Source organism: Balaenoptera borealis (assembly GCF_965194805.1).
Source record: "Balaenoptera borealis genome assembly, chromosome: 4".
NCBI classification, from domain to species: domain Eukaryota; kingdom Metazoa; phylum Chordata; class Mammalia; order Artiodactyla; family Balaenopteridae; genus Balaenoptera; species Balaenoptera borealis.
Genome location: NC_138861.1, coordinates 79,799,269 through 79,814,491, shown reverse-complemented (window position 1 = coordinate 79,814,491; position 15,223 = coordinate 79,799,269). Strand labels below are relative to the sequence as shown.

At 38.6% G+C, this 15,223-nt stretch overlaps 1 protein-coding gene across 7 annotated transcripts in view; it reads left to right on the top strand.

Annotated features, from left to right (window-relative positions):
- Positions 1 to 15,223, top strand: part of ATP10D (ATPase phospholipid transporting 10D (putative)) — a 181,807-nt gene that overhangs the window by 30,100 nt on the left and 136,484 nt on the right. Inside the window, exon 2 of one of the 7 annotated variants that reach the window (XM_082390454.1) lies at positions 6,045 to 6,079. The exons of 5 other annotated variants lie outside the window; for them this stretch is intronic. The gene's annotated coding sequence lies outside the window, so the exon portion shown is untranslated. Of the gene's footprint in view, positions 1 to 6,044; positions 6,138 to 15,223 lie in introns of all 7 variants that reach the window. One more of the 7 variants, XM_082390453.1, reaches the window with a different exon arrangement.

Here is a 15,223-nt window from a genome sequence, read left to right as displayed (position 1 = left end):
AAGTGACTTAAAATTCTATGAAAAATAAGAAAGGGAAGGAGAATAGGGATTGCTGAGACAAGGCTGTGTAGGGGGTGGAGTAAAGGAGGAGAGGAGGAATTGGTTGGAGAGGACATGGGGAGTCAGGTATGTGTGGCACTGGCAGCTGTTATTATAATTAACATGGGAGCCTTTAGAGAGTTTTAAATTGTGGAAAAAGTTTTAAATTGTCAGGTTCTCAGTGAAGTGTTAACAGGACAGGTAGTAGAGTCAGACTAGGGCGACAGCGGTGGAGGTGATGCCAAGCGCTGAGAATCCAGATATATTTTCAAGGGAGAGCCAACAGAATTTGCTGACTGAGTGTATGTGGGTTGTGAGGCACAGGATCCAGGATGGCTCAAAGGTCTTTGGGCTGAGGATCTAGAAGGATGGAGCTGCAGCAACTGACAGGGCTTATCTGTGGAGGAAGCAGGTTTTGGTGGGGGGGTATCAGGAGCTCCGTTTTGCACATGTTACCATTTGGAGATGAACCCGAATGGAGATGAGCTGCAAAGTTGACTGTCAAAGGTACACATCTGGAATTTTTAGGAAAGAGCTCTGTGCTGGAAGGTGGTTATGTGTGGGGAATCTGTAGAAATTCTCTTCTGATGGCTTTAGTTTTCTCAGTAAAATAGAAACATGTCATCAGCAGGAGGAAAGTTGAGAGAGCTATGGAAAACTAGAGGAGAGAGGAGAAGGTCTAAAACAGTTGACTATGAAAGTGGGAAAGTGAAGAGACTAGGAACGCGGAATGATTGCAGTCAGCATGTGTGGCCAACTTGTGGTTCATGGTCAAGAATTTAAAGTGACACTAGACATGCTGGAAACTTCTTTGTCACCATATCTTTGCAATGTTCTTACTTATTTCCAGTTCCTTAGCATTTTTCTGAGAATGTTGCTGCCATTATGAGGGCAAAATGTAACAACAGCAAAAATGGACACTAATCAGGGACCTCGTGTATTTCTTTCAGACACTTTCAACTTGCAGATATTGGAACAGAGTATGTAGAGATTTCGATCTAAGCAATTTGAATATAACTAGGGTAAGGGTTTTGCCAAGAAAGAAGTGAAAGAGGAGCTAAGAGGTTGAGAGGATGTACAAGGAAGTGATAGCAGTGTTGACCACAGAATTCAGACTGTGTAAGCAAGGAAGTGCGGCCACGCAAGAATAAAAGGCAGTGAGAAGAGGGTGGGTGGTCAGTTGCTTAGAGGTCCCTGTGGGGTCAGAGAATTTTGAAGTCAGGTTAAAAATGAATCATTTATTTTAAATAAATGTTATTTTCATATAGTGAATCATATTTCAAATATATGGAAGAGCTTTCTATTGTCTAATGAATTTTTTAAACTTAATCACAAATATTAGAGTTTATTTGTTAGCTTTAGTTTTTTTTTAAACTTAAGGTGTACACATTTTTTTAAAAAATTTACTTATTTATTGGTTGCACCAGGTGTTAGCTGTGGCAGGCAGGCTCCGTAGTTGTGGCTCACAGGCTCCTTAGTTATGGCTCGTGGGCTCCTTAGTTGCAGCCCACCTGCTCCTTAGTTGCAGCTGGCGGGCTCCTTAGTTGTGGCATGTGAACTCTTAGTTGCAGCCTGCGGTCTCCTTAGTGGTGGCATGTGAGCTCGTAGTTGCGGCATGTATGTGGGATCTAGTTCCCTGACCAGGGATCGAACCCATGTCCCCTGCATTAGAAGGCAGATTCTTAGCCACTGCGCCACCAGGATGGAATTAACCAAGTAGAATCCCAGCAAAGAACCCCACTCCATCATTCAGCAATACTTTTTTGTACACTTTTTTGATCGCTTGAGCTTTATCCTCTTGAGATTTTTCTTATTTGAAGAGTACTCATTCCCTGGATGCATAGTATACCACCGTGAACCTGACTGGACACTAGTTAACTGAGTTCAGAATATTCACTGAGTACTTGCCATGTGCTGGGCATTGTCCAGTTACTGGTTAAAGCAGTGAACCAGGTGGTCGTATAGAGCAGATGTGAAACAAATAATCATAGCTCATTCCCCTTTCTTTTGAATAATCTTGTAAAGCATATCTTTAGATTACAATACAGTGTGTTCATCATGTTTTACACACACACACACACACACACACACACACACACACACACACATACACAGCTTATCACAGAGCTAAAGGTTGCCCTCTTTCATATAAATGAGTATGAGATGGCACACTAGGAAATTAGTGTTCTGCCAGTTTAGAAAGATACTTTGGCTCTAGTTTTCTAAATGAGCAGTTCTCTGGTCTAGCTCCATTTCAGAACTTACCTATGGGTTAATGTTGTAATGCTCTTAGTGTTTGCTGCTCTGAAACCTGGCCATAAACCAGTCAAAATTTGTCTCATGGGGATTAATCTCTGACGTATTTCGGGTAATGAGGGAATCTCATGAACTTCATGCCTGATCCCTCTCCTGGACTGTGTGCTCTTTGAGGACAAGAAGCACGGAGTTTACACAGAACTTTTCATCGTTTTGTTTGCAGTGCCTGGAACAGTACTTGGCTGACACATGGTAGCTTTTCGGTACCTATTTATTAAACAAATATAAGGAGAAACGATCTCTGAACAGTGAGAGTAGGTTTCACTAAATAAGCCTTCTAGGTTTCTATATTCTCCTCCCTGAAGACCATTGAGGTTGTTAATTGAATTTATTTGTTTGTTCTGAGGTAGTTGGAAGTATAAGTTCAATCTTGATAAAGGCAGATAATTTGGGCAGCCAAGGGAGATACAAACCTGTGAAATCAGGTGGGAGCATTCAAAACGTGGAGGTCTTCAACTGCTGGATGAAAACCTATGGATAGGCCTCTGAAGACCCTGAAGGCATCACTTTATCCAGTACTTTGCAATAATTGGTGCTTTGAGCATTGGTGCTGAATTCTCAGAAGAAAATTTATTGAAAGTGCTGTATAAAATGTAGGAAAATTGAGAACACATTTATGATGATTTCTATCATGATGAAATTGTTTTGTTTATCCCTTAAGTAAGGGTTAAACCTTAAACCTTCTGAGAAAATAGGTTATTCAGAAGAACTTCTTAGAACAATGAAATTCAAATACCTCATCTATTTTAAAAAATAAATTCTATTTGTTTTACTTCTTTTTTTATGTCTTGTTGCCGTCTTTTTAACAGCCATTTTAGGGTTATATGCTGTAGATCTTAATATAAACTATAGTTTAGCATGTATAATTAAAGCTGTAATATCATGAAATAACTAAGATATCATGAGATAACTAAGCTTATATCACTTCTCCAGTTGGTGGTTGTTAGGGTATTCTGGTGGTTACTGCATATAAGAGAGGTGTTATTTTTTCATTTATTCATATGTCCATTCCACGAATATGTATTGGAAGTCTGCTCTGTGTCTGATACTGTTCTAAGCCTAGATTACATCAGTGGACAAAGGAGATAGAAACTCCCCCTCTGATGGAGGGGGGAGACAACAAGAGCTAAAATGCAAAACTAGTTATAGATTGTTAGAAAGTGACTTAAAATTCTATGAAAAATAAGAAAGGGAAGGAGAATAGGGATTGCTGAGACAAGGCTGTGTAGGGGGCGGAGTCAAGGAGGAGAGGAGGAATCGGTTGGAGAGGACATGGGGAGTCAGGTATGTGTGGCACTGGCAGCTGTTATTATAATTAACATGGGAGCCTTTAGAGAGTTTTAAATTATGGAAAAAGTTTTAAATTGTCGGGTTCTCAGTGAAGTGTTAACAGGACAGGTAGTAGAGTCAGACTAGGGCGACAGCGGTGGAGGTGATGCCAAGCGCTGAGAATCCAGATATATTTTCAAGGGAGAGCCAACAGAATTTGCTGACTGAGTGTATGTGGGTTGTGAGACACAGGATCCAGGATGGCTCAAAGGTCTTTGGGCTGAGGATCTAGAAGGATGGAGCTGCAGCAACTGACAGGGCTTATCTGTGGAGGAAGCAGGTTTTGGTGGGGGAGTATCAGGAGCTCCGTTTTGCACATGTTACCATTTGGAGATGAACCCGAATGGAGATGAGCTGCAAAGTTGACTGTCAAAGGTACACATCTGGAATTTTTAGGAAAGAGCTCTGTGCTGGAAGGTGGTTATGTGTGGGGAATCTGTAGAAATTCTCTTCTGATGGCTTTAGTTTTCTCAGTAAAATAGAAACATGTCATCAGCAGGAGGAAAGTTGAGAGAGCTATGGAAAACTAGAGGAGAGAGGAGAAGGTCTAAAACAGTTGACTATGAAGGTGGGAAAGTGAAGAGACTAGAAACGCGGAATGATTGCAGTCAGCATGTGTGGCCAACTTGTGGTTCATGGTCAAGAATTTAAAGTGACACTAGACACGCTGGAAACTTCTTTGTCACCATATCTTTGCAATGTTCTTACTTATTTCCAGTTCCTTAGCATTTTTCTGAGAATGTTGCTGCCGTTATGAGGGCAAAATATAACAACAGCAAAAATGGACACTAATCAGGGACCTCGTGTATTTCTTTCAGACACTTTCAACTTGCAGATATTGGAACAGAGTATGTAGAGATTTCGATCTAAGCAATTTGAATATAACTAGGGTAAGGGTTTTGCCAAGAAAGAAGTGAAAGAGGAGCTAAGAGGTTGAGAGGATGTACAGGGAAGTGATAGCAGTGTTGACCACAGAATTCAGGCTGTGTAAGCAAGGAAGTGCAGCCACGCAAGAATAAAAGGCAGTGAGAAGAGGGTGGGTGGTCAGTTGCTTAGAGGTCCCTGTGGGGTCAGAGAATTTTGAGGTCAGGTTAAAAAGGAATCATTTATTTTAAATAAATGTTATTTTCATATAGTGAATCATATTTCAAATATATGGAAGAGCTTTCTATTAAATGCATCTAATGAATTTTTTAAACTTAAACAGAAATATTTGAGTTTGTTAGCTTTAGTTTTTTTTAAAGTTAAAGTGTACACATTTTTAAAAAAAATTTATTTATTTATTGGTTGCACCAGGTCTTAGCTGTGGCAGGCAGGCTCCTTAGTTGTGGCTCGCAGGCTCCTTAGTTATGGCTCACGGGCTCCTTAGTTGCAGCCCACCTGCTCCTTAGTTGCAGCTCGTGGGTTCCTTAGTTGCAGCTGGCGGGCTCCTTAGTTGTGGCATGTGAACTCTTAGTTGCAGCTGGCGGGCTCCTTAGTTGTGGCATGTGAAGTCTTAGTTGCAGCATGTATGTGGGATCTAGTTCCCTGACCAGGGATCGAACCCATGTTCCCTGCATTAGAAGGCAGATTCTTAGCCACTGCGCCACCAGGGAAGTCCCTGTTTTTTCAAATGAAGTAAGCTTAGTATTTTTTTCTTCTAAATGACTTAAGTTCTTTTTTCCTTATATTATTCCTATCCTTTCTCCCAACCCTCACATTCTTTGGTGGGTTGCCAGATGCTCTATGCCTTCTGCCAACCTATTGCTCAAGTGTTTCTGCCTGGTATCAGAGCCTTCTAATGACTGCCAAGGCTCTCACTCCATCCGAGATATTTGGATTAGACGTGGGTAGCCACTTACCAAGCTGTGTCACTTGGGTGAATTTCTCACTCTGAGCCTCAATTTCCTCATATGTAAGTGGGGATAATAATATGTACTTTGTTGTAAGAATTAAAGTTAATGTATATTTGTCCCTAGCACAGAACTTGGCATATATAAATGGTAGATGTTGTTACGATCTTAGGTTTATTGAATTAATAATCTTTTATTAGAGTTGAATAACTGAATCTCAAAAACATTGTATTCTGTCATTTCAATAACATTATTTTAGGAGCATCTAGGATTACCAATGCCAAAACATAGTATTAATGATTAGTATCATTAACATTTTAATATATGTTTGTTTTTTTCAGCTTTAAGAATAGGCTAAGACAGTAAGAACCTGCTGTATAAAAAAATAAATAAAATTAAATTAAAAATAAAAAGAATAGACTAAGACAGAGTAGGAACTCATTATGAGTATGGGTGAGATTTTTTTTTAGTTTCCAATAACAGAGATACACACATATAATCGCAACATTTTCTCTGTCTTTTTGCTAGCTTAATTCAATTTGGAGCCAACCCATCAGTGAAAGGTAACTCATTTAGATGTGTGGTCCCTTCAAGAAAGCTGAGGTATATTGAAGAAGAGAGGTAAATCTTTCAGTGTCTAGTTGGGAGATTTTGTGTGTGTGTGTGTGTGTGTGTGTGTGTGTGTGTGTGTGTAGGCTTTATTCTTACAGGAGAGAATTGGAGAAACTCTTTATATTTAATATAAGTTTGGGAACACTAAGAATGGGCAACTTTTTCCAGAATAAAACAATGCATCTATATATCCCAGTTATACTTTATACTTCTGCCTTCTTTCAAAATAAACATGTATTTGAAATTTTTAATTTGATATAAGCCTCTCACTGCTTGCTGTAGAGGGTTCTTTCCCTCAGTCTGAGTTAGAGGATGCTTCTCTGATGTAGAACAGTATCTTTTGTTTCTGTCTCCACACTATCAGCCGTAGTGTCTATTTTTCAGGTCATGGTTGTTGAATGAATTGGGACTGAGTGAGCTTGATTTAAGCACTCTCTTCTAAAAAGGGTTATGTGCTTGAGTAGAGTTGACTTTTTCCTCTTTAGCATCCTAAAAATGACAAAACTGTCACAAAGATTTCTTAGTGGTCAAAGTGAAAGATACTATGACTTAGCTTCTTATATACCTGTATAGCACTTCCTTTCATAATAATAACCAATTATCAAAAGTAATTACTTTAGTTCAATGTTTTTGGTGATGTATTACCCTAGCCTGGCCTTTTGTTTATTTCTAAAATATAGAGTATGTACTTCTACTGGAGAGTTAGTTCAAGAAGTTCAATTAACAGGAAATATTAAATAGCGTGCAAAACTCCAAGATGACTTTATTTGGCAAATCTGATTCCTTCCACGTAATGAATAACCCCGAGGATTATATAACTTTATTATTCAAGAGCCACGCTTTTTCCACTAAATAAATTGACCCTTGTAATCACCAAAGCCTATATTAGATACATCTACAATGGTTCATATTTATCTTCTTTTTCAAAGATTATGTGGGGTTGGGCTTCCCTGGTGGTGCAGTGGTTGAGAAGCTGCCTGCCAGTGCAGGGGACACAGGTTCGAGCCGTGGTCTGGGAAGATCCCACATGCTGCGGAGCAACTAGGCCCGTGAGCCACAATTACTGAGCCTGTGTGTCCGGAGCCTGTGCTCCGCAGCAAGAGAGGCCGCGATAGTGAGAGGCCCGCTCACCGCGATGAAGAGTGGCCCCCACTTGCCGCAACTAGAGAAAGCCCTCGCACAGAAACGAAGACCCAACACAGCCATTAAAAAAAAAAAAAAAAAAAAAAGATTATGTGGGGTGAAGAAAAACACTTTCTCCTTTTGTAGATGGCAGGACAGTCATTACTAAGGGAGCCAACATGTTACCCTGACACATGATGCAACAGAGAAACCAACAAAGACATCAGATGATCTTGCTGCCATCATTATTACCCGTCAGATAAGGAATTGGTCTCCTTGAGGTAATGAGCCACTCACTTACAGAGAGAGCTGGACAAGTCAGAGATGACTGAGATTGGAACCAGCCCAAGTTTTATCAGGGCTCAGAGGGAGGGTTACCTGTGACATACAGGTCAAGGAGACTCTCATATCTTGAGTCTACTGCAAAACAGTTCCTGTCTTATTCTCAGAAACCTATAGCTATAAAATTTCTCTGTTTTTTATTGACCCTGATAGGTAACTTCTCTTTCTTCCAAGGTTTGGAGCATATGAGAACTTTGATATTGTGTTAGTGTTTTCTCATCTTGGTTGAGAAGATAATCTGTCAAGACCTGGACCCATTGTTCTACCTTGCCAAGTTTTTGGAAATGTTGGTTGAAACAGATTGTAACTGTATTAAATCTGCAGAAAGAATCAATCTTGAAGGCCTGTCACCAACCTCTGGGGATTTTTTTGTGTAAAGTAGACCTTTATTATTTTAGTTAATTCTAGCCTCAGACGAGAGGGTGTGCTTGTATCAGCTGTCAAGTCATTGGTACATAGCCTTAGTCTACACTCTGAAAGGCAATGGGCTTCCCCAAACCAGGTGTGATATCTAATAAACTGGTCACTCTTTTTTTTAATTTTATTTTTATCTTATTTTTTTATTTTTGGCTGTGTTGGGTCTTCGTTTCTGTGTGAGGGCTTTTTCTCCAGTTGTGGCAAGTGGGGGCCACTCTTCATCGTAGTGCGTGGGCCTCTCACTATCACGGCCTCTCTTGTTGCGGAGCACAGGCTCCAGACGTGCAGGCTCAGTAGTTGTGGCTCACGGACCTAGTTGCTCCGTGGCGTGTGGGATCCTCCCACACCAGGGCTCGAACCTGTGTCCCCTGCATTGGCAGGCAGATTCTCAACCACTGCGCCACCAAGGAAACCCCAAACTGGTCACTCTTAATTACAACTTTACATTTTGAGATAAGGTTATTTAACATAAAGCAGTTGTTCTCAAAGTGGGTCCCAGGACCAGCACACCGGCACTACCTGGAAACTTGTTAAACATGTTGACTCTTTTTTTAATAATTAATTAATTAATTAATCTTTTTTTTTTAATCAATCATCAATTTTATACACATCAGTGTGTACATGTCAATCCCAATCGCCCAATTCAGCACACCACCATCCCCACCCCACTGCGGTTTTCCCCCCTTGGTGTCCATACGTTTGTTCTCTACATCTGTGTCTCAACTTCTGCCCTGCAAGCCGGTTCATCTGTACCATTTTTCTAGATTCCACATACATGCGTTAATATACGATATTTGTTTTTCTCTTTCTGACTTACTTCACTCTGTATGACAGACTCTAACTCCATCCACCTCATTACAAATACCTCCATTTCATTTCTTTTTATGGCTGAGTAATATTCCATTGTATATATGTGCCACATCTTCTTTATCCATTCATCCGATGATGGACACTTTGGTTGCTTCCATGTCCTGGCTATTGTAAATAGAGCTGCAATGAACATTGTGGTACATGACTCTTTTTGAATTATGGTTTTCTCAGGGTATATGCCCAGTAGTGGGATTGCTGAGTCGTATGGTAGTTCTATTTTTAGTTTTTTAAGGAACCTCCATACTGTTCTCCATAGTGGCTGTATCAATTTACAGTCCCACCAACAGTGCAAGAGTGTTCCCTTTTCTCCACACCCTCTCCAGCATTTATTGTTTGTAGATTTTTTGATGATGGCCATTCTGACCGGTGTGAGATGATACCTCATTGTAGTTTTGATTTGCATTTCTCTAATGATTAAGGATGTTGAGCATTCTTTCATGTGTCTGTTGGCCATCTGTATATCTTCTTTGGAGAAATGTCTATTTAGGTCTTCTGTCCATTTTTGGATTGGGTTGTTTGTTTCTTTAATATTGAGCTGAATGAGCTGTTTATATATTTTGGAGATTAATCCTTTGTCTGTTGATTTGTTTGCAAATATTTTCTCCCATTCTGAGGATTGTCTTTTCGTCTTGTTTATGGTTTCCGTTGCTGTGCAAAAGCTTTGAAGTTTCATTAGGTCCCATTTGTTTATTTTTGTTTTTATTTCCATAACTCTAGGAGGTGGATCAAAAAAGATCTTGCTGTGATTTATGTCAAATAGTGCTCTTCCTATGTTTTCCTCTAAGAGTTTTATAGTGTCGAGTCTTACATTTAGGTCTCTAATCCATTTTGAGTTTATTTTTGTGTATGGTGTCAGGGAGTGTTCTAATTTCATTCTTTTACATGTAGCTGTCCAGTTTTCCCAGCACCACTTATTGCAGAGACTGTCTTTTCTCCATTGTATATCTTTGCCTCCTTTGTCATAGATTAGTTGACCATAGGTGCGTGGGTTTATCTCTGGGCTTTCTATGTTGTTCCATTGATCTGTGTTTCTGTTTTTGTGCCAGTACCATATTGTCTTGATTACTGTAGCTTTGTAGTATAGTCTGAAGTCAAGGAGTCTGATTCCTCCAGCTCCGTTTTTTTCCCTCAAGACTGCTTTGGCTATTCGGGGTCTTTTGTGTCTCCATACAAATATTAACATTTTTTGTTCTAGTTCTGTAAAAAATGCCTTTGATAATTTGATAGGGATTGCATTGAATCTGTAGCTTGCTTTGGGTAGTATGGTCATTTTCACAATATTGATTCTTCCAATCCAAGAACATGGTATATCTCTCCATCTGTTGGTATCATCTTTAATTTCTTTCATTAGTGTCTTATAGTTTTCTGCATACAGGTCTTTTGTCTCCCTAGGTAGGTTTATTCCTAGGTATTTTATTCTTTTTGTTGCAATGGTAAATGGGAGTGTTTCCTTAATTTCTCTTTCAGATTTTTCATCATTAGTGTATAGGAATGCAAGAGATTTCTGTGCATTAATTTTGTATCCTGCAACTTTACCAAATTCATTGATTAGCTCTAGTAGTTTTCTGGTGGCATTTTTAGGATTCTCTATGTATAGTATCATGTCATCTGCAAGCAGTGACAGTTTTACTTCTTTTCCAATTTGTATTCCTTTTATTTCTTTTTCTTCTCTGATTGCTGTGGCTAGGACTTCCAAAACTATGTTGAATAATAGTGGTGAGAGTGGACATCCTTGTCTCGTTCCTGATCTTAGAGGAATGCTTTCAGTTTTTCACCGTTGAGAATGATGTTTGCTGTGGGTTTGTCGTATATGGCCGTTATTATGTTGAGGTAGGTTTCCTCTATGCCCACTTTCTGGAGAGTTTTTATCATAAATGGGTGTTGAATTTTGTGAAAAGCTTTTTCTGCATCTATTGAGATGATCATATGGTTTTTATTCTTCAGTTTGTTAATATGGTGTATCACATTGATTGATTTGCGTATATTGAAGAATCCTTGCATCCCTGGGATAAATCCCACTTGATCATGGTGTATGATCCTTTTAATGTGTTGTTGGATTCTGTTTGCTAGTATTTTGTTGAGGATTTTTGCATTTATATTCATCGGTGATATTGGTCTGTAATTTTCTTTTTTTGTAGTATCTTTGTCTGGTTTTGGTATCAGGGTGATGGTGGCCTCATAGAGTGAGTTTGGGAGTGTTCCTTCATGTGCAATTTTTTGGAAGAGTTTGAGAAGGATGGGTGTTAGCTCTTCTCTAAATGTTTGATAGAATTCACCTGTGAAGCCATCTGGTCCTGGACTTTGGTTTGTTGGAAGATTTTTAATCACAGTTTCAATTTCATTATTTGTGATTGGTCTGTTCGTATTTTCTGTTTCTTCCTGGTTCAGTCTTGGAAGGTTATACCTTTCTAAGAATTTGTCCATTTCTTCCAGGTTGTCCATTTTATTGGCATAGAGTTGCTTGTAGTAGTCTCTTAGGATGCTTTGTATGTCTGCAGTGTCTGTTGTAATTTCTTCTTTTTCATTTCTAATTTTATTGATTTGAGTCCTCTCCCTCTTTTTCTTGATCAGTCTGGCTAATGGTTTATCAATTTTGTTTATCTTCTCAGAGAACCAGCTTTTAGTTTTATTGATCTTTGCTATTGTTTTCTTTGTTTCTATTTCATTCATTTCCGCTCTGATCTTTATGATTTCTTTCCTTCTGCTAACTTTGGGTTTTGTTTGTTCTTCTTTCTCTAGTTCCTTTAGGTGTAAGGCTAGATTGTTTACTTGAGATTTTTCTTGTTTCTTGAGGTAGGCTTGTATAGCTATAACCTTCCCTCTTAGAACTGCTCTTGCTGCATCCCATAGGTTTTGGATCATCATGTTTTCATTGTCATTTGTCTCTATGTGTTTTTTGATTTCCTCTTTGATTTCTTCAGTGATCTCTTGGTTATTTAGTAATGTATTGTTTAGCCTCCATGTGTTTGTGCTTTTCACGTTTTTTTCCCTGTAATTCATTTCTAATCTCATAGCGTTGTTGTCAGAAAAGATGCTTGATATGATTTCAATTTTCTTAAATTTACTGAGACTTGATTTGTGACCCAAAATGTGATCTCTCCTGGAGAATGTTCCGTGCACACTTGAGAAGAACGTGTAATCTGCTGTTTTTGGATGGAATGTCCTATAAATATCAATTAAATCTATCTGGTCTATTGTGTCATTTAAAGTTTCTGTTTCCTTATTAATTTTCATTTTGGATGATCTGTCCATTGGTGTAAGTGAGGTGTTAAAGTCCCCCACTATTATTGTGTTACTGTCGATTTCCTCTGTTATAGCTGTTAGCAGTTGCCTTATGTATTGAGGTGCTCCTATGTTGGGTGCATATATATTTATAATTGTTGTATCTTCTTCTTGGATTGCTCCCTTGATCATTATGTAGTGTCCTTCCTTGTCTCTTGTAACATTCTTTATTTTAAAGTCTATTTTATCTGATATGAATATAGCTACTCCAGCTTTCTTTTGATTTCCATTTGCATGGAATATCTTTTTCCATCCCCTCACTTTCAGTCTGTATGTGTCCCTAGGTCTGAAGTGGGTCTCTTGTAGAACAGCATATATATGGGTCTTGTTTTTGTATCCATTCAGCAAGCCTGTGTCTTTTGGTTGGAGCATTTAATCCATTCATGTTTAAGATAATTATCAATATGTATGTTTCTGTGACCATTTTCTTAATTGTTATGGGTTTGTTTTTGTAGGTCCTTCTCTTCTCTTGTGTTTCCCACTTAGAGAAGTTCCTTTAGCATTTGTTGTAGAGCTGGTTTGGTGGTGCTGAATTCTCTTAGCTTTTGCTTGTCTGCAAAGCTTTTGATTTCTCCAACGAATCTGAATGAGATTCTTGCCAGGTAGAGTAATCTTGGTTGTAGGTTCTTCCCTTTCATCACTTTAAGTATATCATGCCACTCCCTTCTGGCTTGTAGAGTTTCTGCTGAGAAATCAGCTGTTAACCCTATGGGAGTTCCTTTGTATGTTGTTTGTCGTTTTTCCCTTGCTGCTTTCAATAATTTTTCTTTGTCTTTAATTTTTGCCAATTTGATTACTATGTGTCTGGGCATGTTTCTCCTTGGGTTTATCCTGTATGGGACTGTCTGCTCTTCCTGGACTTGGGTGGCTATTTCCTTTCCCATGTTAGGGAAGTTTTCGACTATGATCTCTTTAAATATTTTCTCTGGTCCTTTGTCTCTCTCTTCTCCTTCTGGGACCCCTATATTGCAAATGTTGTTGCGTTTAATGTTGTCCCAGAGGCCTCTTAGGCTGTCTTCATTTCTTTTCATTCTTTTTTCTTTATTCTGCTCCGCAGCAGTGAATTCTACCATTCTGTCTTCCAGGTCACTTATCCATTCTTCTGCCTCAGTTATTCTGCTATTGATTCCTTCTAGTGTAGTTTTCATTTCAGTTTTTGTATTGTTCATCTCTGTTTGTTTGTTCTTTAATTCTTCTAGGTCTTTTTTAAACATTTCTTGCATCTTCTCGATCTTTGCCTCCATTCTTTTTTCAGGTCCTGGATCATCTTCACTATCATTATTCTGAATTCTTTTTCTGGAAGGTTGCCTATCTCCACTTCATTTAGTTGTTTTTCTGAGGTTTTATCTCGTTCCTTCGTCTGGTATATAGCCCTCTGCCTTTTCATCTTGTCTGTCTTTCTGTGAATGTGGTTTTTGTTCCACAGGCTGCAGGATTGTAGTTTTTCTTGCTTCTGCTGTCTGCCCTCTGGTGGTTGAGGCTATCTAAGAGGCTTGATGGGAGGCTCTCTGAACATGTTGATTCTAGAGCCCCACCCCAGACCTGCTGAATCAGAGACACAGGGGTGTGGCTTATGATATTCTGTTGCATGCTGGAGTTTGTTAGCCACAAGCAGAGCATATTGAAATGACTATGCACAAGAATGTTTTTCTTTGTAAGACAAGTGAGATCATGTATATATTCCAAGTTGTTTGTTTGTTGGCTGGTGATGACCTCGGAAATTTTAAAGTACTAACTGGGCCCGTGGGAAGTCATTATCCTGTATTTACCTTTGGTAATCTGCCCTGCTACAAGCTTCATTAAACAGCCATTAAGGGAAACAGGGTTTTTGAGAACTGTCTGCTTTCAAGTACATTTGTGTACAAGAAGGAACATAGTATGGTATGTTATCTCTGGTACACTCTTATAGAATGACCTGTTTTTAATAATGTCTAGAAAAAATAATAAAGACCCTAGTTAGAAATAATTTAGCTTAAAATGATTATATTTCATTATTTTTAATTTTATATATAAATAGGACTGTATAGTTGGAAAAGCATGCGTTTGGAATAAAAAATTGTGTGCTTTGAGTTCTAAAACCTTCCGTGATCTTTTGTTTCTCCCTCTGAAAAATGGAAATGAAACTCCACAGCAAGCTGTGAAATTTAATTTAAATATGTGAAATGTATTTCATAAACAGTAATAATCATTATAGAAGTGTTAGCATTTATTCTCTAAGCAATTCTTGGTTTATATTTACTTTTGAACTTATTTGATTTTATGATTAAAATTTATAGCTTGTAGATTTCAGAACTTTAGTTATGTTTTTTTAACCTTCTCCGAGTGAAAAGAATATTGGATCATGTAGCATGCAGACCTAATGCTAACGGCAACATTAGACTGTTTCATAGCAGTTAGTTACAACTTCTTCCTTCAAACACTTTAATTTTAAAAAATTATAAATCAATACATTTCCAATGTAACAAAGAAAGAAAGATAAGTTAACAATCTCTATTCCCTTTTTATTCCCTCCTTGAGATAACCAATTTTTACAGCCTCGTGTGAATTATTCTATACTTTTATTCATGTCCTTGCAAATGTATATAAACATACACACATCCAGGCAGTTTGTGTTATCAAGTGAAGTAAGCCAGGCCAGGCCAACTGTAGATTCAACAATGCAGTAAGAAATGGAACCTAGACCTATGAATCTGTGGTGCAGGAAGATAGTTCTTGGTTGCTAATCAGTAGACCCTTCTGTGATAATGTGACCCTCTTACAGCCTAAGAATTTGAAAAGGCAGTGGGCTTGTGTTCCAGGATCTTGTGACCCGGCGGGCTCCTCATTTCCCACAGTGGACAAAACTACTAAATAGTCATAGCTTCATGAGGAACTAGGCAGGTGATAGGAGCTACACCCACTCGTGTGTATCCTAGATCTTTGCAAATCCTGTTTACTGATCAGGTAGTAAACCAAAGTGAAATTTAAACTGTGTCCAAGTTCTCCTTCTCACCATTCTTTGAACCCAGGTCGGTCATTTTGGTTTGTTCCTCATTTATTTTTACAAATTTTGGATTGTTACA